Source organism: Felis catus, chromosome B3, assembly GCF_018350175.1.
Source record: "Felis catus isolate Fca126 chromosome B3, F.catus_Fca126_mat1.0, whole genome shotgun sequence".
In the NCBI taxonomy this organism is placed as follows: Eukaryota; Metazoa; Chordata; class Mammalia; order Carnivora; family Felidae; genus Felis; species Felis catus.
The window spans coordinates 129536632-129560255 of record NC_058373.1 but is presented as its reverse complement, the minus strand read 5'-3'; the positions used below and the strand labels follow the sequence as shown (position 1 = coordinate 129560255).

General features: G+C 38.0%; 1 long non-coding RNA gene across 3 annotated transcripts in view; it reads right to left on the bottom strand.

Moving 5' to 3' along the window:
- Window positions 1–22420, bottom strand: part of LOC105260674 — a 328107-nt gene extending 305687 nt beyond the window's left edge. For all 3 annotated transcript variants that reach the window (XR_006599882.1, XR_002743214.2, XR_006599883.1), the window contains exon 1: window positions 22306–22420. This is a non-coding gene — a long non-coding RNA (uncharacterized LOC105260674). The remainder of the gene's footprint in view (window positions 1–22305) is intronic.
- Window positions 22421–23624: the final 1204 nt, after the last annotated feature.

Sequence of the window (23624 nt, the reverse complement as noted above, 5' to 3'; positions counted from 1 at the left end):
AAGACCTGAGCATTTGCCAAAAATAATTTTCTGCAATGTCTCCTCAGCACATGTTTTTCTGAATATCAAAATAAACCAAAACATTTTCCATACTTGTACAGTATAACTGCAGGAACAAAAGCTTAAAGCTGATTTAGGGCTAAACAAGAAGTGCCCGTGTAAATCCTTTTGGGGCAGAATGATAAAGACCCAGAAAGAGAAAACTTGCCCTGGTTCTCTGGAATCAGAAATATAAGGATGCTGCAAACTTGAGCTTCACATGGTCATTTCTGTAACCAAACATAAAAGAAATCAGATAAAAGAAGAAGAAGAAAAACAAGGGGTGGGGGGTGCAGGGAGAAAAGAAAGAGACCAGTAGATCAAACTCGATGACCTTATTTGAACATTTAGATTGAGACATGCCTAAAATCACCTGTACCTCTGTGGACTTCTCAACTTTATGAGCCAATAAATTCACTTCTATTGTTTAAATTTATGTGAACTGACTTTCCATTACATACAATTATCATTTTCTCCTCAAATAAACCAAAGTGATCATATGCTCATGAGCTGGACATGGCTTACTGCTGTCTTCTGGTCAACTAGCCCTCTTTTGGATGTTGATGCACATGCAATATTGGCATGATGATGAAATTAGAAAGACTTTCAACAGAATGGCTCCAAAGAATTGGTCCTGCCATATTTTTTCTCTAGTTAAGTGTGCGCTTTCTGCCTAGGACGTAAAAGAGCAACCCTTTCCTCTGTGTTAGTTATGGATTCCACTGAGAAGCCACAACAGTATAACTAAACATCTGACTCAATGCTTTCCCTGAGTCACATTACCAAGCAGTACAAAATATCTTTCATGCAGCCTCAATCTTTACCTCAGGGTGCCCTTTGGGTGACTTCCCTTTGCCCCCCCCCCATAAGGCATATTCTTGAAGGGACTTGTTCTCAGTTGACTGTCAATCCAAATCACTCTAGATGTTGAAGAATCTCTCTTTCATAATGATAGTCAGGTACCATGGCAAACAGGGAAAGCAAGAATCTGGACAGGTGGAGACCACTGAGTATCCTTTAAATTGCATCCTGTGGTGAGCCTGCTATTCTGACCTCAGGAAAAATGGGTTTTTCCCATTTTGTATTGTAAGCAACTTCTTAGCACCTAAGGCTAATGTTTGGTTCTAACCATCAGGCTCAAAAATCCGTTGAAGTGTTTTACTTTTTGAAAAAGAAAAAAAAAGGCATCTGATTTTTGGCCTTGCTTGGGTTTTTATAGATGGTATTGATTTGCGTTCCTTAACTACAGGTAGACTTTAAAGTCTCACTTCATTTGGTTAACAACAGGGAATATTTCTCTTCTGCAGGTTTCCCTTTCATTTTGATAAATGGTGTTTCTTTTAACTCTAAGAAAGTATTTCAGTCCAAGGAATGAAAGACTAGATAACTGAATATTTACATTGTCTAACTAATCCTAAAATCTCTTACAAAACTCATTTACATGTGCACATGCGCGCGCGTGCACACACACACACACACACACACACTCACATATTCCCCAAATCCTAAATAAAATACAAGGAATAAAAACCTACCAAGGAAATGGAAAAGACCCTCTCATGGCTTAAACGGTTTTGAGAATATGCCTGTTAAATAAATTTTGCACGTGATCTCAACCGTGAGCCAAGTAAGTACATATGGTGAAACTTTAGCAAATACTTACTGGGAGAGTAACCCACAAAGGAATTAAAGATCCTAGCCACATATTTAATTTTTTCACCCAAACTGTTAAAAGTTATGTCATTTTTCACTGGAGAATGTAGGTTGGCTAATGGATTTAACACTACCATTTGGTCTAATTTCCTGGTGTCTGCTCCAATCATTGCATAAGCCTCTTTAGAGAGGGGGGAAAAAAATCTTAGAGCTTTATCTTTTGTGTTCTCACACAGGCACTCTGTTATTTTTTACTCACGGAAAGCTGAGGTTGATTGAAAAGGAAACGATACAGGATAGAGATGAGTTTTAATGTGTTATAGCTATCCCCAAAACCAAAATGACTAAGATAAAAACATTTTCCAACATAAACCATACTTTGTAGGTCAGGATGGAAAATCTGGAAGAAAGAAAAAGTGCTTTACTCTATTTATATAGAGCATGTTTTCTGGTTTTAATAACTTTCATTTTTCCTATCTGAATGTAGTTGCATCTTCTCAATTTTACGTTGTTATTCCTAACAAAACCTCTATGTCGATAATCATTCTAGCAATGACAATTAGCCTCTACATGGTTGGGGCCGTCCCTTTTAATTTGCGGTTCCCAGATGAGACAGCCCCATATCTGAAGTAGACTTGTTTGTCTAGCAAAGATTTTTAAATAAGAATCTGGGTGGCTCAGTAGGTTAGGCATCTGACTCTTGATTTCAGCCCAGGTCATGATCTTCCAGTTCGAGCCCCACATCAGACTCTCTGCCAACAGCACCAAGCCTGCTTGGGATCCTTTCTCCCTCTCTCTTTGCCCCGTCCCCTGCTCTTTCTCAAAAATAAATAATAAAACATTTTTAAAAATATAAGGCTTTGAAGATCCTCTTTAGAAGTTTTAGGATCCCGCTTTTTTGCAGGCTGTATACAAACCTAGCAGTTTGATTAAAATATTTCATAGAATTCATTTCTAATCCAGTCATTGAAGATAAATGAAAGTTTAGAAAAGACAAATGAAAGTTTAAAGACAGAACCTGAGTTCCAATCACAGCCGTGCTATTTAAGAGCTACGTGACCTTAGACTATTTCCATAACTTTTCTTTTTTTTTATGTTTATTTATTTTTGACAGAGAGACAGAGTGCGAGTAGGGGAGGGGAAGAGAGAGAGGAAGACACAGAATCTGAAGCAGGTTCAAGGCTCCGAGGAGTGAGGACAGAGCCCTATGTGGGGCTCAAACCCACAAACCCCGAGATCATGACCCGAGCTGAAGGCAGATTCTTAACTGACTGAGCCACCCAGCGCCCCCATAACTTCTTTAACTTTACTTTCTTCTCTAAAATAGAGATAGAAATTGCTTCCACTGCAGATTGATATGAAATATATGTAACATAATGCACAGTTTCACTAGAATGTTTAATAAATAATGAGAGCATGGGGCGCCTGGGTGGCTCAGTCAGTTAAGCGTCCGACTTCGGCTCAGGTCGTGATCTCGCGCTCCGTGAGTTCGAGCCCCGCGTCGGGCTCTGTGCTGAAGCTCAGAGCCTGGAGCCTGCTTCCGATTCTGTGTCTCCCTCTCTCTCTGCCCCTCCCCTGTTCATGCTCTGTCTCTCTCTGTCTCAAAAATAAATAAACGTTAAAAAAAATAAAAATTAAAAATAAATAAATAAATAAATAATGAGAGCTTAAAATAAATGATTCAATTATTGTTACTATTAATGGACTATTAAAATTGTCATTCAGTGCTAATCCTTTCATTTCATTGAGGCTTGAAATGTAGAAAAATACTTGGGTTTGGCCATGTTAGACCTGTTCTTCATAAACTCTAAATGCATCTTCATATAACTTTCATAAAAATAGGCAAATCCTCTGTTTTAGAGTTCCATTTCTCTTATTATTATGTTGTTTGCATCAAAACATATACCATCCTAAGCGTGGTGCTTAGCCACAAACTCATGTTTATATTTCTTACTTATAAATATTTAGAAGAGAAATGCTAGACTTTATACATCTTACAGTGAAGCCAGTTCTACCAAAGCCTAAAAAAAGTAAATATGACTTCATTGTTTGTACACGTATTTGCTTATTTTTAACATTTATTATTTATTCTCTACTATGTTCCAAAAGAACTTGCTAGATAGATGAATAATCATGCATAAAATGGGAACAAGATTATCGTATCACAATCTTAGGGTAGTGATTACTGAAAAATACTCCTTTATTTTGTTTGGTGTTTCCTAGAAGCAGAGGGTAAGAGGAATCAAGAGAGACTATGAAGCTACAATAAAAGCTGGGTTTGGAAACATGCATGGCATCGATAAAAATGTACTAGCTGCTCAAAACTGCTAGATACTTCAATCAATTTTCATAGCAACTTTTTGAAATATGTGTTACTGTACCCATTCCAGAAATAGACAATGGGTGGTCATAGCAACACAGAGACTAACCAACAAAGGTGCACACTCCAAACTGCCTAAATTGACTTCTTCATATTTCCAGTTGAGTTCTAAAATAACTCCAGGAGAATTACATAGACCCTGGATTCTTTTGTACAAGTGCAAATCACAGATAGGAAGAAATAAATAGTCCTTGTGTTGTTCATAACTTTTTTAATAAATATTTTTGACTCACTGTAGTCCATTTCCAGAGAAGTAAAGGTGATCTAAAGTATTTGCAAATTCATATTTGCAAATCCCACTCACAAAAATGTATTTGTAACCTCAAATCTATATTTACAGTGCTTTCATGATTATTCATGGACATATGCAGAGCGGTGAAAAACTGACTCACATTTGCCTGATGTGCATGTGCCCATACGAGGTCAAGTAAGGCGATGCCCTGATTTCTTGTTTCAGCTTTCATACTGTAAACACGTGTCCTTTTCATGGTCTATTTAGAGCTACGTTTCCCTATTTTTTTAAAAGTTTTGGGCTTTTGTTGGAGATTTTGCTATTTAAAATGGCCTCCAAGTATGGTGCTGATTGCCGTCTACTGTTCCTCAGAGCAAGACAGCTGTGATGTGCCTTACAGAGAAAATATACGTTTTAGAGAAGCTTCCTTCAGACAGGAGCTATAGTGCTGTTGGCCATGATTTCAGTGTTAATGCATTAACAATATATATTAAAGAAGGTGTCTATAAACACATGTAAGACAAGATTATGCATTAACTAATTTATGAAAATATCCTGACCAAAGGCTTACAGATATCTATTTGCAATGGGTCCATATTTGTTAGTTTCATATCCACAGCAACTTTATAGAACCTAAGTACTGTGAATAACAGGAATCAATTATGTATCATTTAAAGAATTTATGGTCCAGACAAGATATTTAAACAACATTCTCCTCTTCCTCACACATTTACATCAAGATGTGTAGCAGGGTTGATATTTCGAATCTTATTAAATTCCTTACCTTTTAGTTTGCCTTTAATGTTTTTGTTCTGTTTTGTTTTGTTTCAAAGTAATTTCTACACTCCACATAGAGTTGGGACTCATGACCCTGAGATCGAGAGTCACATGCTGTACCACCTGAACCAGCCAGGTGACCCCCTTACCCTCTTCTTTGGGTAACAAACCGGCTCTTGGGTTGATCCAACATGTTCTCCCCAATGCACTCACTCATACAAAGAATTCTATCCCCAAGTGTTGGATTACCAATCCACTCTCAACTCACCTTGCAATGATCTGTGGGATGTGATGCCTCAGTCCTGTCTTAGCCTCACAAGTCCTATCTTCTCCACCCCAGCACGCCCCCTGCTGGGCAGATGGAAGGCAGAGCACCTGGATGGCTCAATCAGTTAACTTTCTGACTCTTGACACTCTTTGGGCTCAGGTCATGGTCTCACAGTTCATGGGATTGAGCTCTGACAGCACAGAGCCTGCTTGGGTTTCTCTCTCTCCCTCTCTCTCTCTCTCTCTGCCCCTCCCCCAATAAATAAATTAATTAATTAAAAAAAATTTTGGAAGAGAGATACTTTGAAGGAGCAGGCAAAGGGGTCGGAGGAAGGATGTGAACTCTACATAAGAAAACCAAAGCATCTGGAAAAGGGGAAAGCTTATTACTCAGTGAACAGACAAGCTGATTCCAGGTCGGCTCACTCTCCTCTCTCTGCCTCTCTTTCTCTCTCTCTCTCTCTTCAGAGGAAGAGCAAAGCAGAAGATGACTCACTCATTGCATCTACTTGGGAAGAGACACAACACCGCAACTCCACCTCATCTCTAGGCCTCATGTCTTTCCTGTGTCTCCTCCTAACCCCAACAGATGTCTCACACTTTTAACTGAAGGGGACCCACTATGCCAGTGAGAGCTTCTATGTTTGCATCTGCCCTTTGGGAGGCACCTTAATACAAATTGTAGCATTGTACCATTCAAGCTGGATAGATGTGTTTGATATATATGGAATCTGACACTTCTCACTCGCTCCACTGCTATGTCCTTGGTTCAAGCGACTCTTTAAATACCACAGCCTGGCCTCAAGTAGAAATTCTTCTCTACGGAGCTTCGAAAGAATCCTTTCAAAATCTACAGGAATCTCTCTTGCACTCAAAATCCCCAGAAGACTTAAGTTCTAAATCCCTCACCAACTAAGGCTTAGATGTCCTTGCCCCTCTCCTCTAACATCATCTCCTATCTTATTCTTCCTCACTATAGCCACACTTATCTCCAGCTGGTTCTTGAATATTCTGGACATTGCCATTTCTTCCTTCCCCAGATATCTATAGAACTCATGTTCTTTGTTCAGATCTCCATTCAAACATGACCTCCTCAGAGACACCTCACATAATAAGCCACCTTAAAATTTTCCCTCTCCCATCAGTGTCGCCTTTACTTCTTCATCATCAGCCAACACCCACTGAAATATGAAGTCCATGAAAACAGATTTTTTTTTGTTTTGCTCTTTGCCATGTATCCAGAGTTGAAAATCGTGCAGGACGTTCAATGAATATTTTTGAATAAATAGGTTTGCAAGACTAAAATATGTTGATTTGATTAAAATGATTCCATAACAAAGGAACGTTGAGAACCAGCTTCTCTAGTTTATATTTTATTTCCAGCTCAAGTGACTCACATGCAATAGTACACTAGACACCAATTTATTGATTTTAGCGTAACTGTAACTGCATGTGAGGTGGGGACGGTGTTACTGCTCACATGTTCTTGATTAAAGAAAACATTAAAGTTCAAGAAAAAAAATCCAGACCTCACTTTCTAAACAATTTACATTTCCCCTCTTTATATTTATCTTTCTATCATTCTAATCTGGAGGCAGAGCATGTCTGATGGTTAATTTTATGTCAGCTTGGCTAGGCTATGGTGCCCAGTTGTTTCCTTGGCTAGGCTATGCCGCCAGTCTGAATGTTGTCATGAAGATGTTTTTTTATATATGATTAATTAAATCAGTCAACTTTGGGTAAAGAAGACTCCCCTTCACAATGTTGGGGCCTCATCCAATCAACTGAAGGTCTTATGAGCAAAGACTGATGTTTCCTAAGTGAGAAACAATGCCCAATGTGGCCTTAAGACAGCAACGTAGAAACCCTGCCTGAGTTCTCAGTCAGTTCACTTCGAACTCAAGACTCAGCTTCAGCTCTTACATGAATTTCCATCCTGCCAGGTTTCTCTCTAGATTTCAGGTTTGCCAGCCCCCCACGACTGTGGAAGCCAATTCCGTAAAAGGAATCTCTCTCAGCATACATATATCCTCTTGTTTATGTTTCTCTGGAGAGTCCTGATAAACACAGAATGTGAGGATTGAGTTGATCAGTAATATTAAACACACGACTTCTTAAAAGGCCACCTCAGGGCTGTGGGCACCACAGACAACAGCTAGCCTCCTGGAAGCAATGCCCACAGAAGGCAGCCATATGCAATCCACCGAATGCTGAGTCACAAATGCATGACACTAGAAGGCCAGAGTACTGTTGGACCTTGTAAATTCCTTCACTGATATGATATGGGAAAGAAATCATAGCTATTTTAGAAAGGTAGCTATCCACATACATCAGTTTTCAAAATTCAGAGATCCATACCTGAGCTAATTTAGTATTCAGTGATCCTTGCTGCCACTGAGGTCTTAGTGAGGAACTCAGAATTTAGCAAAACCTAAGAGCTGTTTCTAAAATATTTCTTGGGTCCTCACAGTTTTGTGGCCACCCCGGTTTCTTGGGCTTCCTATCATCATCGTCTCTTTGGCCCTAGAAAGTTCCAGAACAGAATACAAGATTCAAGTAATAAGCACACCTTATCACTGGGCAGTCATCACAAGCCTTGCGTTTATATAACTAAATATGAGTGTTTTGAAGATGTCGTTGTGGCAGTCTCTCCTTAGAATATGTGGGAAAACAGCAAGTCCGACTCATTTTAAACTATAAGGACTAAGATAGTAAAAGCCACAAATATAACTCTTGTGTTTCCCCCCAAGATAAGATCTTGTATTAAAAAAAAACAAAACAAAACAAATCAAAACAAAAACAAAAACAAAAACTTCTTTTATCAGCCCAAATTGCCACATTTAGCATATTTTAGGATAAATAAGCTAATGATAAGTAAATCCAACAGCAAATGTGGGAAAAACAAAATGGTTAATAGCATGCTCAGCTTCTAAAGGGAGAGACAGGAGGTAAAGTAGCCTAAAACAGGAAGCCATCAGAAATACTTATTCTTTCTTGACTTGAGACCCAAAATACAGATGAGGGATTGATTAAATGTGCTTCTTTGCCTGCTCCACCCTATATACAGGCCCTCAGTGTTTGCTTGTGCATGTGTGTGGGTGCCTGTGTGTGTGTGTGTGTGTGTGTGTGCCCCTGTGTGTTTGTGTTTGTCCCATGAGTTTTCACCTGGACAAGCTTATGTGAGTGGGTTTCAAAAGACTGGGGCACACTATCTTCTGAAGCCCATTTCCCTTAGGTAAATCAGAAGCCTTCTGGAACCATTTCTCCTCTCCCTCCAAGCCCCACCCATACCTGCCTTGCAGGATTGACTAGATCCCTGTTGTGAAGCCACATGACATAGTATAAGGAACTTAGAATCAGTGTAGATCGGCTAGGTATCCTTAGGTAAATTTTTCAACATCTCTAAAGCAAACATTCATCTTCTGCAGAATACAGAAATGGCAATACTTACCTTCTTTGATTGTTCATAAGACTAAATAAACCAATACATTCCAGGCATAGGGTAAGAGATCAATTTGCATTAATTATGCGTAGTAAGGTCCTGGTATTACTGACCCGGAGGAGAATGGTGACATAAGACAGTCTGATGTGTGCTTGAATGGTCAGAAATGTCCTCATGGCAGACACCTTTCCTTGAAAGTGGTATAGAGTTTGGAGGGTTAGATGAGAAATGTGAGGGATCGTGAGGTGAAGTAAGTCATATACTCAAAGACAAAATGGAAACGACCAGAGTGTGTTCCAGCATCTACCCATACTGATGGCGCTGAGTACACCAGGGAGGTGTGGATAAACCAATATGGCGGTTAATATCAGATATCACCAATTCTTTTTCTAACATAAAATCACAAAATTTTTCCTTAGTGGTATTGAAAATTTACAACTCAGTCCACTTATTCATTTCATGTTTTGATGATACTTTTCAAAGTATTCAAAATAGTAGTTTGAAAGTTTCAAAAAGTAAACCTGTTTTCTTATCCATTTATTGATTGTTTTCAGTTAGAAGAAAAAAGGAAGAGGAAAAAAAAAAAAAACTCCTGCGTCCTGCATACCACATCCACTTTATTAAAGAGAAAAAAAGAAATCCAATGATACTGTGTGAAGTAATCATGAGATTTTTTGAAGATGAGATTACTTTGACCAAGTGTTGGTTTGGATTTAAAATTACTTTAACAGCTTAGCCAAATGCATCTTAGGCTTTAATTAATGTGAAATGTTGAAAAAAAAATATTTGGGATCAAATTATGTCTTGATTTCCCAGCTTTAGTCTAGTATTTACAAAATCTGAAAATAAAGAGGTTTCTAGGATTTATTCATAAGTGAATAGCGTCACGGTCAAAATATTCCTGGCTCATCAAGCATAAGCAACATTTGCTCATAAAAAAATGTGGACAGGCAGCAGGTGTCAAAGGAAAATTTCATCAGACACTAGCATGGCCTACATGCCTCCCCTGATCCTTTCTACACCCACAAAATATATTGGAAAAATTAATCTTGTACCAGATTGCAGGACCCAACGATGACCTTCGCCAAGTTTCATAACTTCTCAAAACACAAACAGTGCCATCATCATGTAAAGAATGTCTCGGGTCAGAGTGCCATTTCACTCTCTGAATCGTACAGGAGAAGGAATTGCTGCTTTGTTAAATATGCTCCCTACATAAACACACCCTCTACAGAAATATGCTTTATTTGATTATTTTCTTGAAGTGTTAGGTATTTTGTTGTGTTTAATCACAAAGATAATATTCACCCTGGGACGGTGGCTGGTAAACTAATACAGGAAACTACTCTCTCTAATTAGCTGCTCCAGCATTTAAAACAATTTTAATAGTGTTATCAAAATGCATCTGACATTAATTACTACTTTGCCAGGATGGGGTCAAAGGGTCAGACTCTGTTACAAATTTTTGAGGCAACAGATAATAGAGCTAATGCGTCAGTAGTTAACGGATCGAAAGGCTGCATTAGCAAGGTCTAAACTAGGTAAGCTGAGTGCAAGGAAACCATGCAAACATGTTCCGTAACACAATACTGTGAATACTTTTAATCTTAGGGTAAAGAGATGCTAAGGCAGATTTGAATTAATTTGATTGCTAGAGCATTTCAGCACTGATACAAATCTGACAGTAAATAGGTGATAAAAACTGAGTTTGCAGATTTTTGTGATCCACATCAGAGCAGAGTGTCTGTTTTCTCAATGCAGAATTAACCCAAACGCACCAAATACTACTCTGGCCAAACATTTTACAGCTAAACTTCAGCCAGTGCCCCTGTCATATCACTAAATGCAAAGAATTGTAAGAATTCTAACACAACTAAGAGCTTCAGTATTGGAGAAGCCCCTTCATTTAGATTACAGGTGAAGACACTTCTATATGCGGGCAACATGACTTTTCCCATCTCATTCTTCTCTCATTTGGACAGTCCTGAAAATACCGCTGACATAATTTACAAATGCTTTTTATATTCCTTATGATTGGACTAGAGTGGCAAAAACTGGAACATAGGAAAGGGATTATCCTTCAGACTTCTAGAAAGGAGAATCCGAGGAAATCATCCTATCAACCAACCTTGAAACAAAAGAAGTATCCCCAAGGTCAGGGCACTACCTTGAAGAGAAATTTCACACTAAGCACCGAAATAGCCATTTAGGAAGGGAAATAGCCATTTGAAGGATGGTCTGAAACTTAACTCGAATATCCTTGAACCATTGATAGATAAATGATGATGGAAATTGCTATTTTTAAGGATCAAAAAATTTCTCTATGTCTTTAGGGGAAGGTTTAGATGCCTTAGGCTAGATTTATTCTTAATTGGATTATTTTTGCCGATTCAAAATGTCTTTTTTAAAAGTAACCAGTACTAGGAGGAAGATTCTGAGTTAGTTAAGGCCACCAGAGAAAATACAGATGCCTGGTTAAATTGAAATTTCAGGCACAGAACAAATAACTTCTATGCAAGTATAAAGTATATATAGCACTTTTGTTACTAAGTCTGACAGCCCTAATTATAGTGAATTAATTTTGTAAGCATAAAAATGTAAAATATCTTCATGAAGAGTTATGCTCTATCTCTGCAAATTATAATTATGTTGACTAGGAAATGGATTGATAATTGAGAGCATGAGGTAAACAGTTTTGTTCTTTTTCCTTCCTCTTGCTCTGTTTCAAAGAGAATCGTGAAGGCACAAATAGATTTGGGGTAGTAAAAGCAAGATCAAAGGCACCCCCGCTGATGGAAGATGGCCCCTGCAACGTGTGGGCTGGAAGTCCAGGACATAACAGATGGTTAGTTGGAGTTATTTTGGGAATGTCATCACCTATAGACATAAGATCTGGGATAAGTGACAAACAGGAAGAATTTGTAAACACATAAACGTTGTTCAGAATCACCCAGAAATCCTTGGGGTGTGGAAGCTTACAAAAGACTGAAAACCTACTAGTCAAGCAAGATGGGGCTTAGACTACTGTCTAAAGGGTCATTTTATATTTATTTTTTTATTTTTTTACGTTTATTTATTTTTGAGAGAGAGAGTCAGAGTGTGAGCGGCGGAGGGGCAGAGAGAGAGAGAGAGAGAGAGAGAGAGACATAGAATCTGAAGCAGGCTCCAGGCTCTGGGCCATCAGCACAGAGCCCAATGCGGGGCTTGAACTCACGGACCGTGAGATCACGATCTGAGCCGAAGTCGGACGCTTAACCGACTGAGCCACCCAGGCGCCCCTAAAGGGTAATTTTAAAGAGAACTGGATCTCTGAATGTTAAAATACTAATATGTTTGCTTAGTCAAACACCCCCAAATTAATACCACTACACCACTCCAACCTGTATGTGACAGAAATATTCATAAGTATGTTTCATTGACTCAGAGTCTGGGTTAGATGTAGACGTAGATGAAAACACATTTCAGGTTTTCAAAGGTAAAATGTACTTAATTGTCCATTGTTTGTCTAAGGGAGAACCCAAAAGGCCCTTACCTTAAATTAACTGCCAACATTAAATGGGACTCGTTCCTCCAAACGACTAATTCTATTAAGACCAGTGGGAATATTCCTTCTAGCCTAAAGCCATGTTTATGGATAGCATTAGATGCTGCACTGTAAGTGCACAAACAGACGAGAGTGACCAAAAATTGATTTCCCAAGCTCCTAGAAAGAGTTCTTAAGGTACAGTAAATTAATTTCCATCTCTTCTTCCCATATGAACTTAATTTACTTTATTAATAAGCAATTTCAAAATATAACAATGAAACATCACACTGCTATGAGCTACCTTTTAAGGTTCCCAGGCACTTTCTCACAGTCACTTTTTGAAAGATATTTGTGACTTTTGCATCAATTTATACTTATGCAATATTACCAGAATAAATGCCTTGTAAAAGTAGCTGCCAAGAGAATTCTGTGAAAGATTTGAGTAAGATTGAGGAGTGCTATTATTATCTTTTAAGCTTCTTGAGGTTTCTTCCTTTGACTGTGTTTAAACCAGTGAATGAATGAGGGAAGGAAGGAAGGAAGGAAGGAAGGAAGGAAGGAAGGAAGGGCATAGGTGAATGATTGATAGATGGAGAGATAGATAGGTGGATAGATAGATGATAGATTTTAAAGACTCATATCAAACTACAGTGAAAATTAGTTAAGGAAGTGTTCTGTAACATGAATAAACCTTGTAAAGAATTACTTTTCCAGATGACTATCAATAAGTTTAGAAAGAAAAGAAATTAGATTAAAAATGAACATGTGAACATTAACTACACAGACATTCTTTGTGGAAAAGCCACGAACCTCCTACAAAGGTTGTTCTAATGCATTTTCTTAGACTCAAAGAGAACAAATTGTTTGCTTTGGTTATTTCTTTCCATACTTTCCATAGAGGTGAGATGCCAAAGGGTACTGTTAGTTCAGAGAAAATGGTAGAAACTATTCCATATTTTTATGTGCTTGCGCAAGTTTGAGAGGTGAAGAGAAAGAGATAGTCAGCAGCATTTCTGGGCTAATGAAATTGTTCCACACACATGAAATTTCCATCCCAGATTCCCTAATGTTGGGTCATCTGCATGTCCAGAATCCTGTGGCCTTCAGTTAATGTAGGCTTTTCCAGCTGGTCTTTTTTTATGTTGACAGCAAGGAGAATAAATCCATAAGGTGCTGCAACCACAAAGCATAAAGTCTGATGGTAAAGCTATTGCTTAGCTTAGGGGTTAATAATACTATTTAAAGCCATTTTACCTCAACATTGACAAAACAAATCTACTTTAATAAGGTTAGAGAACAAGAATTATTGCCTTGTGATAGCTGCTCATAAACTAGGCTTGGGTTCTGTCTCTAAAAAGAACATAAATTGGTTGAAAAACTCAAAATTTTGGTCAACCAACCACTTGTTTTCCTCACCACAAACTCAAACATATTGTCTAAATGACTCCTAAAATAAATCCAAAGAAAGTAGTTATCAATCAAAACTGGACAACAATAATTCCAAACAAAACATTTCTTCTTCATTAATCAGGAAGACAACCGGTTGCATTAAGCAGTTATCCTGAACAAATTATTAGAATGTGTGCCAGGAGGGATGAAGTGGAATATAAGATACAGCCCTTTTCCTCAAGTCCCTGTAATAGAATGATATAAAGTAAAATGGTTAAGAAAGTCCTAAAGATTTGGTTGACTAGGTTCTAATGTAGTCATTCTAACATATTTTGGGCCATTCCCTACATTAAGAACACAGTTTATACCATAAACTAGTACATAGAACACTCACCAACAAGACACATCAAAACTTGTGTAAGTGTAAGGTAACACTTACACTTGTTCCATATAAAGAATTCTGACATTTTCCATTCTATTTTTTTTTTAATTGAAATGATGACTTATGGTCTACAATTTCAAAAACATTCGTCCAGGGGACAAGACTGTGGCATCCTTAAGAACAGCAGACTTATCTTAAATCCTTCTATTCCAAGGAACTAGTTCAGTGTCTAGGGTTGAATACATGTGTAGTGCATTTTTAGTGAATAACTGAATGAATAAAGTATATATGCATCATATTAAAAATAAAGAGTGGAACATTTGGAAGTAGTTATTACAAGTTATTCAATAATGTACCCCTGCTATTGCTAGCAAAATAGGTTATTTTGATACATGGGAAGATAGATGGATGATAGATAGGAAAATAGATAGATGATAGAGGATAGATCAATAAATTAGATAGATGAGGATAGATAGATAGATAGATAGATAGATAGATAGATAGATAGACAGATAATTGGTAGAGTGAGCTAGAGTAAGTTTTCCCTACTAACTAAACAGGTTTTATAGTCTTTCATCTCTCTCTAGACTAAAGTTTTCAACTAATAAATATTGTATTATTGTATTTGGTTAAGAACATGGATTTGGGAGCCAGACTAGCTGGATTTCAATCCCTAGCTCTGCTAATTTCTTTGTGACCCTTACGTTCTGCAGGTTACCTCATTTGTAAAATGCAAATGGTTCTGGATCTAGCTTCATAAACTTGAAAAAAAGTATTAAATAATTAGATATATGTAAAGCGCTTAAAATTCTTCCTTATACCAAAGGACCATTAAATAAATATCTCTCAGACTGCCTTGGTCAGTACAGACGAGCAGACATCTTTTTTGTCCAAGCTCATTCTCAAACACAAAACCTGAGACATACAGATCAAAATCTTGCCAACAATCGAAGCATGTGACTTGGGCATGCAGTAAGTTTCCCACGACAGAAAATACTCAAACACACTCTGGTTCTACACACAAAAAAAATACGGATGTTACACATGGTCTTCGTGGAAGTCATTGTAATTTTTCCCATTGAACAGCAATAGTGCTGACTGAGTAAGATTAACTCCAGCCCCAACACAGAGATAGGTCAGAGGCACACAAGTAAGTACCATATGCTACCTATTGTACCATTCGTTGATTCAACCATAGGGACATTTATTCCCAGATTATCTCTCAGGATAAGCCATTACTTTGACCAGAAGGGATGGGCGTGTGACCTCAAGTGGTGCTATCCAAGCAAAGAAGGGGCATTTGTTTTATACATGTGTAGAAATTCTCACACTTTAGAAGGTGAAATATATAGTTGTAAACCCAGGATTTACTACAGCCATTTGGTTACCCTGAGCGAAGTCAGTAAGAGGGTGAAACCAGCATAAGGAATAGGGTGGATTTTAGAAGATTCTTGATTAGCACAGCTCGTCAACCACTTGAGACCTGCTCTACCTCTGGACATCTCAGTTATGTGAATTGATATGTGGTCTGTATTGCATAAGTCAGTTTGAATTTAATTCCCTGCTGAATTAAGTTTCAAGCATCTGAAGAGGGGATCATCTGGATTACTTAGACTATCACATCCAAAGCTCCAAACAAATCGGGTTCCCTTTTTCTTCAAACATGAAGAAAAGTTTTGGCTAACAGGCTAATTTTATTTAAATATTTATTATTTTTAAATAAAAAAAAATACACTTAGTATTTTAAAAATAAGTCGAGCGCTCAGAATGTGACAATAACATTAGTGCTAAGAAATTTGCAAACCTTCTTTTCTTTAATTTCACGCCAAACCAGCCAAACCAATGAGGTTGAAATTGTAACTGTTATCTATTTCAGATGAAGAAGATTAGGCTACTAGAAATTAATAAATTTGCGTTTAAGTCACATAATTAGTCAATTAGGAACTCAAATCCAAATATGTTTTATCTAGTTTTTAAGTTCTTAACCACTAGAGTCTACTGTTTTAAATGAATTATGTAACAGGTGCTGTGTTAGTAGGTGCTGGAAGCCCAACTCAGTATGGGTCAACAAAAATTTCTGAGAGTATATTACATACCAGGTAATATATACAAATGAATAATTGAATCCGATGAACTTAGAAAGGCACAATCAGGATTTTTTTTTTCCTTCCTCACCAATGCCTTCAAATACAGTCTGAAATATTTCCATTTTCTGTCACTGGGTTAGAGTGGGCAGATTATGGTAAATTTTAGCGCTAAGGACAGTCAACTTTCACATATTAAAAAATCTAGACCATCCAAACTCCCAGCATGTAAAACTTCAAGAATAAATTCTAAGGTAAACTATGAACTTAGGAAGGATTATGGTGTGCCAATATACATTCATCAAGTGTAACAAATATAACACTCTGGTGGAAAATGTTGATAATGGAGAAGACTAGGCATGTGTAGGGGCAGGGAGTATATGGGAAATTTCTGTACATTTCTGTCGATTTTGCTGCAAACCTAAAATTGTTCTAAAAAATTAAGTCCTTAAAACATGTAGAAACAAACAAAAAAATCTAGACTAAAGATTTGTTTTCAGGCATGTTATAGTCATTATCTAGAACTTCACCTTCCAACCTAAAACAAATAGAAAACTAAGAAAATATTTTTAAAAGGTGGTTTACAGATATTGAATAAAACCCATGCGGGACATAATACTTCATGAAAGGGAAAAAAAATGAGGCAAACCTACAACAGTCCTAGTGTGCCTGGAAGCAATTATTAGCAGGAAGGAAAAATCCAAACAGAAACCTAAAGTCCTGCTGAGTTCAGGAGAGCAAGGTCAGAATTTGAGGATGCTAAAGCAGGTGAAATCTGTGCATCAGAATTCATAAAAAAAAAAAAAGGAGCCACACAGGAAATGAGCTCAAAAAATTTACAAAGACATCCCTTTCAGGATTTGATAAGTATTTCCAATCAACCCGGGTTAAACTAGAGAAGCAGAATGAATAGGATGGAGATAAACAAACTATTACATTATATTATATTATATTATATTATATTATATTATATTATATTAATTATGTTTATTATGTTTATTATGTTTATTGTGTTTATTATGTTTATTATATTATATTACATTATATTAATGTATAGGTATATATGTATTTAAGTGTATGTGTGTGTGTGTGTGTGTGTATATATATATATACATATATGTATATAATTATTAAAATAAATTGGCTGGGGCACTTGGGTGGCTCAGTCTGTTAAGTGTCTGACCTCAGCTCAGGTCATGATCTCATGGTTCATAAGTTCAAGCCCCACATTGGACTTTCCACTGTCAGTGCAGAACCAACTTCAGATCCTCTGTCTCCCTCTCTTTCTGTCCCTCCCTGACTCGTTCTTTCTCTCTCTCTCTCTCTCAAAAATAAACATAAGAAATAAATAAATAAATAGACTTATGCAATTTTGGGGCTGGTGAAATGAGGCTGTTGCAAGACATATATATGGATATATATATATATATATATATATATGCAATATATACCTATGTTTAATTAATATAATAATAAGTATGCATGATTAAATAATTGTATATAATTATTACAAGGAATTGGGATCATGAGCAGGCTAGAACTCTATGAGCTTGATGAAGCTTGAATCCACAGGCGGACAGTTAGGAAGAGAAAATCCAGGGGAATGGGAAAGCACTATCAGGTCCAGCTGCTGTTTGGAGTCCCTCTCCTCAGGAAAAGCCTACACCTTCTTCTAAAGGCTTCTGTCTGAGGGGTGCCTAGGTGGCTCAGTCGGTGGAGTTCTTGATTTTGGCTCAGTCATGATCCCAGGATCGTGGGATCAAGCCCTGCATCAGGTTCTGCACTGTGTAACCTGCTTGGGATTCTCTCTCTCTCTCTCTCTCTCTCTCTCTCTCTCTCTCTCTCTCAAATAAAAACTAAAGTTAAAATCTTTAAAAAAATACATAAATAAATAATAAAGACCTCTATCTGATTAAATCAGGTCTAAGATGACCATCTTTTGATTGACTGGAAGTTAGTTGATTATGATTTTAATCCCATCTGGAAAATATCTTTACAGCAACACCCAGTTTACTGTTTAACGGGTAAACTGGGAGAAAATGTTTTCATGCTGCAAGATGACTGCTTCCTCCATTTGTTGCCCATTCTAACTGGAAACACACTACACAGGGAATTGTAGTTTAGTCTTGTTTAGTCTAGAAAACTTGGCACATCACAAAGCGATCACAGATGTGAAAAGTAAAACTTCAAAAGATAAGCAAAGAAGGAGCAGAAAGTCATAAGCTGAGCAACGCTCTATATTCACATCAGAAAGGGAAATATTTGAGTTCCCACAAGCCAGAGTAGAGAAACCAGAGTCTATCTCTGGATAAAAGGCTATTCTTGCCACGCACTAACAAAGTTTCAAAATAGGATTAAAGGGATTAAATTGATCTGCCAGTAACATGACTGGCTGCAAAATCAAACCCCAGTGATCCTTAAAGAAAAAAAAAAAAATCCAAACACTCAACATAATGTCAAAATGTCTAACAGGTATCCAAAAATTAATAGACATGCAAAGAAAAAGGAAAATCTTATCCATGAGCAAAAGAAATATGAAATCAGTTTGGGTTATTTTTTTAAGAGTTAATTTCATATTTTTTGGGGGGATAACTATGGCCAACTTTCATTAATGTGGAAGTTGACTGATTAATGTTAAAAATAAAAGGGTAGAATAAAGCCAGTACTCATATTCAACACTGTAGTTTGCTTTTAGTTCCAAAGTTTTAGAATTTCTTCCCCTAAAACATCCATGGCAGGAGGATTCATTTTACTTGCCTATTTCACTTCTAAACACTATGATTGTTGCTGTTGGTAACTGACTACAATAACAGAAATGAGAAACGATGGAATTAGCCAACAAGAACATTAAAACAACTATTAGAACTCTATTCAAGTATTTAAAGGAAAATATGAACATAATGAAGATGTAAGTGGAAAATATAAAAAATATATCAGCTGGAATTTCTAGGTATGAAAAGTAAAATATCTGAAGTGAAAATGTCACTGAATGAGATTCACTGCAGATTAAAACTGCAAAAGGAGATTCCACTGATATTAAAAACATAGCAATAGAAATGGTTAGTTATAAGCATAGTAAGAAAAAAAACTGAAAGAAAATAAACAGAATTTAAAAGATTATTAGAAATATATCCAGTAGCTTAAGATATGTGCACTTAGGGTTCCGAGAGAGAGCGAGAGAGAGAGAGAGAGAGAGATCAACGAATGACAAAAACAACTCCAATAATAACAATAGGAAACAGCAAACTATCCCAACATATGTGAAGAAATAATAAACATTTTTAAAATTTGATTTAAAATACCCACACACTTAAGTCAAAGCTCAAAGAACCCAGAGCAGAATAAATACAGACACAGATCCACACATTCAAAAGTATATCAAAAGCAAATTACTAAAAAGCAGTGATAAAGAAAAAAATTATAAAGGCAACCAGGAAAAATAAGGAACATATGGAAAAAGAAAGATAAGCATAATCACAAACTTCTCATCAGATACTATGCAAACCAAAATAAATATTATGACACCTCTAAAATGATTAAAGATGAAGACTATGAAACTAGAATTTTTTACCAAGCGAAAATATCAATCACTAGCTTGGACAAATAAAAGAATTTTTCAAAACAACAAACGTTGAGATAATTTATCATCAACTGTTTGACGGTACAAAAAAATGTTAAAGAAGTTCTTCAGGGGAAGGTTAAAATGGGAATTTATACACAGAATGGGATGAAGAATCCTAACTTGCTAAATATGTTGCCAAATTACAAAATATATATACAATTTTAATGTTTATTTTTGAGAGAGAAAGAGAGAGACAGCATGAGCAGGGAAGGGGCAGAGAGAGAGAGAGAGAGACAGAATCCGAAGCAGGCTCCAGGCTCCGAGCTGTCAGCACAGAGCCCCACGTGGAGCTCGATCTCATGAACTGCACGATCTTGACCTGAGCCAAAGTCAGATGCTTAGCTGACTGAACTACCCAGCCACTCCAATATGTGGCTAAATTTAAAAGTGTTCGCTCATGTTAAATTTTTCTCAAAGATCTTTTACTGTGTAAAACAAAAATAATAGGGGCACCTGGGTGGCTCAGTCGGTTGAGCAGCCGACTTCGGCTCAGGTCATGATCTCGCGGTCCGTGAGTTTGAGCCCCGCGTGGGCTCTGTGCTGACAGCTCAGGGCCTGGAGCCTGTTTCAAATTCTGTGTCTCCCTCTCTCTGACCTTCCCCCGTTCATGCTCTGTCTCTCTCTGTCTCAAAAATAAATAAACGTTAATAAATAAATAAATAAATAAATAAATAAACAAACAAACAAACAAAAATAATAGCTATGCATTTCAGAGATTACCACACATGCATAGCAGTATAATTGTGTAAAAGACAGGAGAAAGGAAGAGGGGAAATGGAAGCATTTGGTTAAGATCTATTAAGTTACATGAAATGGCAACATTTAATATCAAAATCAAGTGCGCTAAGTTAAATGAAGTATTATAAACCTGAGGACAACCATGGGAAAACACAAGGGTATAGCTAAGAAGTAAATGGTGGAAATAACACTGAATGGTAAAATGCACTTAACGAATCAAAAAAAAAAAAAAATCAGGTAAATGGAAAAAGGAATAAAAAAATGGATGGTATCACTGGAAAAGAACAAGCAATGTGACAGATTTAAGTACAATCTTCTTGATAGTTATATCAAATGCAAATGTTTACACATTCAATTAAAATACAAAGATTGCCAGTAAAAAGAAAAATGCAAAATGCTGCCTATAAGAAAGTTGTTTTACAGAATTTTTTTAAGTTTGTTTATTTTGAGACAGACAGAGAGAGAGAGAGCAGGGGAGGGGAACAGAGAGAGAAAGAGAGAGAATCCCAAGCAGACTGTGCTGAAAGCACAGTAGATAGAAAATGAGCAAGGAGATGAAATATTAAATAGTACCAATCAACATGACCCAGCTGACATTTCCATACCATCAGCAGACTACACATTCATAGATGCACTTGGAATTTCCAGCAAGATAGAAACATAGTTGAACTGTAGAATGTCCCATAACCGCAAAAATAGGAGAAGTCAATAACAGAAAGGCATTTGGAAATTTCCCAAATATTTGGAAATTCAAGCGGTATATGTCCAATATATAAACATGAGTTTAAAACTATCACAAGCTAGGGGCACCTGGGTGGCTCAGTCGGTTGAGCCACCGACTTCAGCTCAGGTCACCATCTCACTTTTCCTGAATTCAGTCGCCATGTCAGGCTCGCAGCTGTGAGCACAGAGCCTGTTTGGGATCCTGTCCCCCTCTCTCCGTCCCTCCCCCAATTGCCGTCTCTCTCAAAAATAAATAAACATTTAAAGAAATCATATGCAAAATCAGAAAATATTTTAAAACCTGTAAAATGAAAACCACAGCACATCAAAACTATGGACTGTAACTAAATCCGTGATGAAAGAATGATGCATTCATTACCTTTAAACATTTACACCAGAAAAGAAGCAACACATAAAAACAATGACAAAAGCTTCCGCCTTTAAAAAAATACAATTATTAAATCCAAAGTATTAAAAAAAAAAGAAGTGATGAGGATAAGAGCATAAACTGATGAAACAGAAACCTGAAAAAAGCAATAGACAAAAGTCATGAAATCAAAAACCGAAAATCAAAAGTGAGAAAGCTTCAGCTAGACAGATCAAGAAACAACCCACAGCCATCCAGAAGGAAAGGGGCAAATTTATCAGACATCAAACACTGAAAGCATAAGAAAGAATATTACCAACAGTAGTAGGCCGTTAACTTCAAATTGGTAGTTTACACGGACAAACCCCTTAAAAGATCCCAATTGCCAAAACGAGTGAAAGAATGGAATACAGAACTTCCTTTATGTCTACCAAATAAATGAAAATCGTATGCAAAAGGCTTCGCTGTTGGTTTGCCAACTCAGAGCTTCCCCCGTGAAATCTGAAGTTAGCCCCAATTCTGGAAGGGCAAGGAGACAAGGAAGAAGGAGGCAGGCCGCTCCAGATTGCTGGCTGGCAGGTTCCTTCAGCAAGGGAACTTAGGAGGCTTGTCTTCGTGCCTACAGGCCGAGCAGATTTCCACACCCGCCCATCGGAATCTTAGAAGTACCTATAAAAGCCTAACCTGGGTTTTGCCACCACGTAGATGCTCCCCACGGTCTCAGCAAACACTGCTTTCTCCAGGCTGCATCCTTGGAAACGGCTCCCATCATGGGAACTAGGGGCCTAGCGTTCCTTCCGGGAGGGTGTGGGGAGAGGGGTGGGAGGGAGGGAAGGAGCTTCTGATTCTCTGGGTGGAACCCTCCCCCCAAGCCCCCGGGGCCAACTGGCGGTCACGTCCTCCGGCTGACCTCCTGTAACGTTTCCGCCCTCGTGACCGGCTCTCAGGACCTCACACGGCCCCTCTTCTGCTCTGTGCCCTGAGCAGTCCGCAGGGAGCCTCGCCAGCTCCGGGGGCCACTATGTGGCTGTCCTGGAGGCCGGTACCACAGCAGCCATAGAGGCACGTGCAAGAAAACCACAGATCAAGGTAACGATTTTTAAAAGAAGTAACATTTTTTTTTTCTACCAAGAGCTCCATGATCCAAACCACTGATTTAAGTCCCCTATGCTGAGGTGGGGTAACTCAGGGTATTCCCATGCGTATTCATGTGATTTAATAAAGTGGATATATTAGCAGACTCATCAGGTATGAACGTCCAGCACTGGGGATAAAAAGACATGGGTGCTGAGGCGCCCGGGTGGCTCGGTCGGTTAAGTGTCCCGCTTCAGGGTGGCTCGGTCAGTTAAGTGTCCCGCTTCAGCTCAGGCCATTGTCTCGTGGTTCGAGGGTTCTATTCCCACATCAGGCTCTGGGCTGACAGCTTGGAGCCTGGACCCTGTTTCAGATTCTGTGTCTCCCTCTCTCTCTCTCTGCCCTTCTCTGCTCCCCAGCCACCCACCTCAAAAATAAATACACATCAAAATAAAAATTTAACCAAAGACACGGGTGCCTCCTTCCAATGCAGTAATAATGTTCAAGGCCATTCTGTTCTCTAAGGAGAAAAGCTGTTCAGTACAGACAGGTTCTGCTGGCTATCATTTAAGGCCAGTTGGGTGAGTTTAGTAAGGGCTTCTCTTCATGCTCTAATGTCCTCCAGGCCAACAGAGGGGACAGAGAGGGCAGCCAAATGATCCTACCAGTGGAAACAGAACGTGCCCATCTGGCCTTGGGGAGAGGGAGGCTGAAAATTGTTGTTACTATAGGGCAAATTCTCCACATCAGCGAAAACCCAGGGCCCAACCACCCGTGGGCAAAGATTTATGCCATACATTGGGTCACATTTGGGGGCCACCCAGTCAGTGCCAAACCAGCTGCTATCCTTTACTATGACAGAATCACTTCATGCTTCGGTGATATCCATTCTGTATCCTTGGTACAAGTGGGTTGATTCTGTTGAAAGT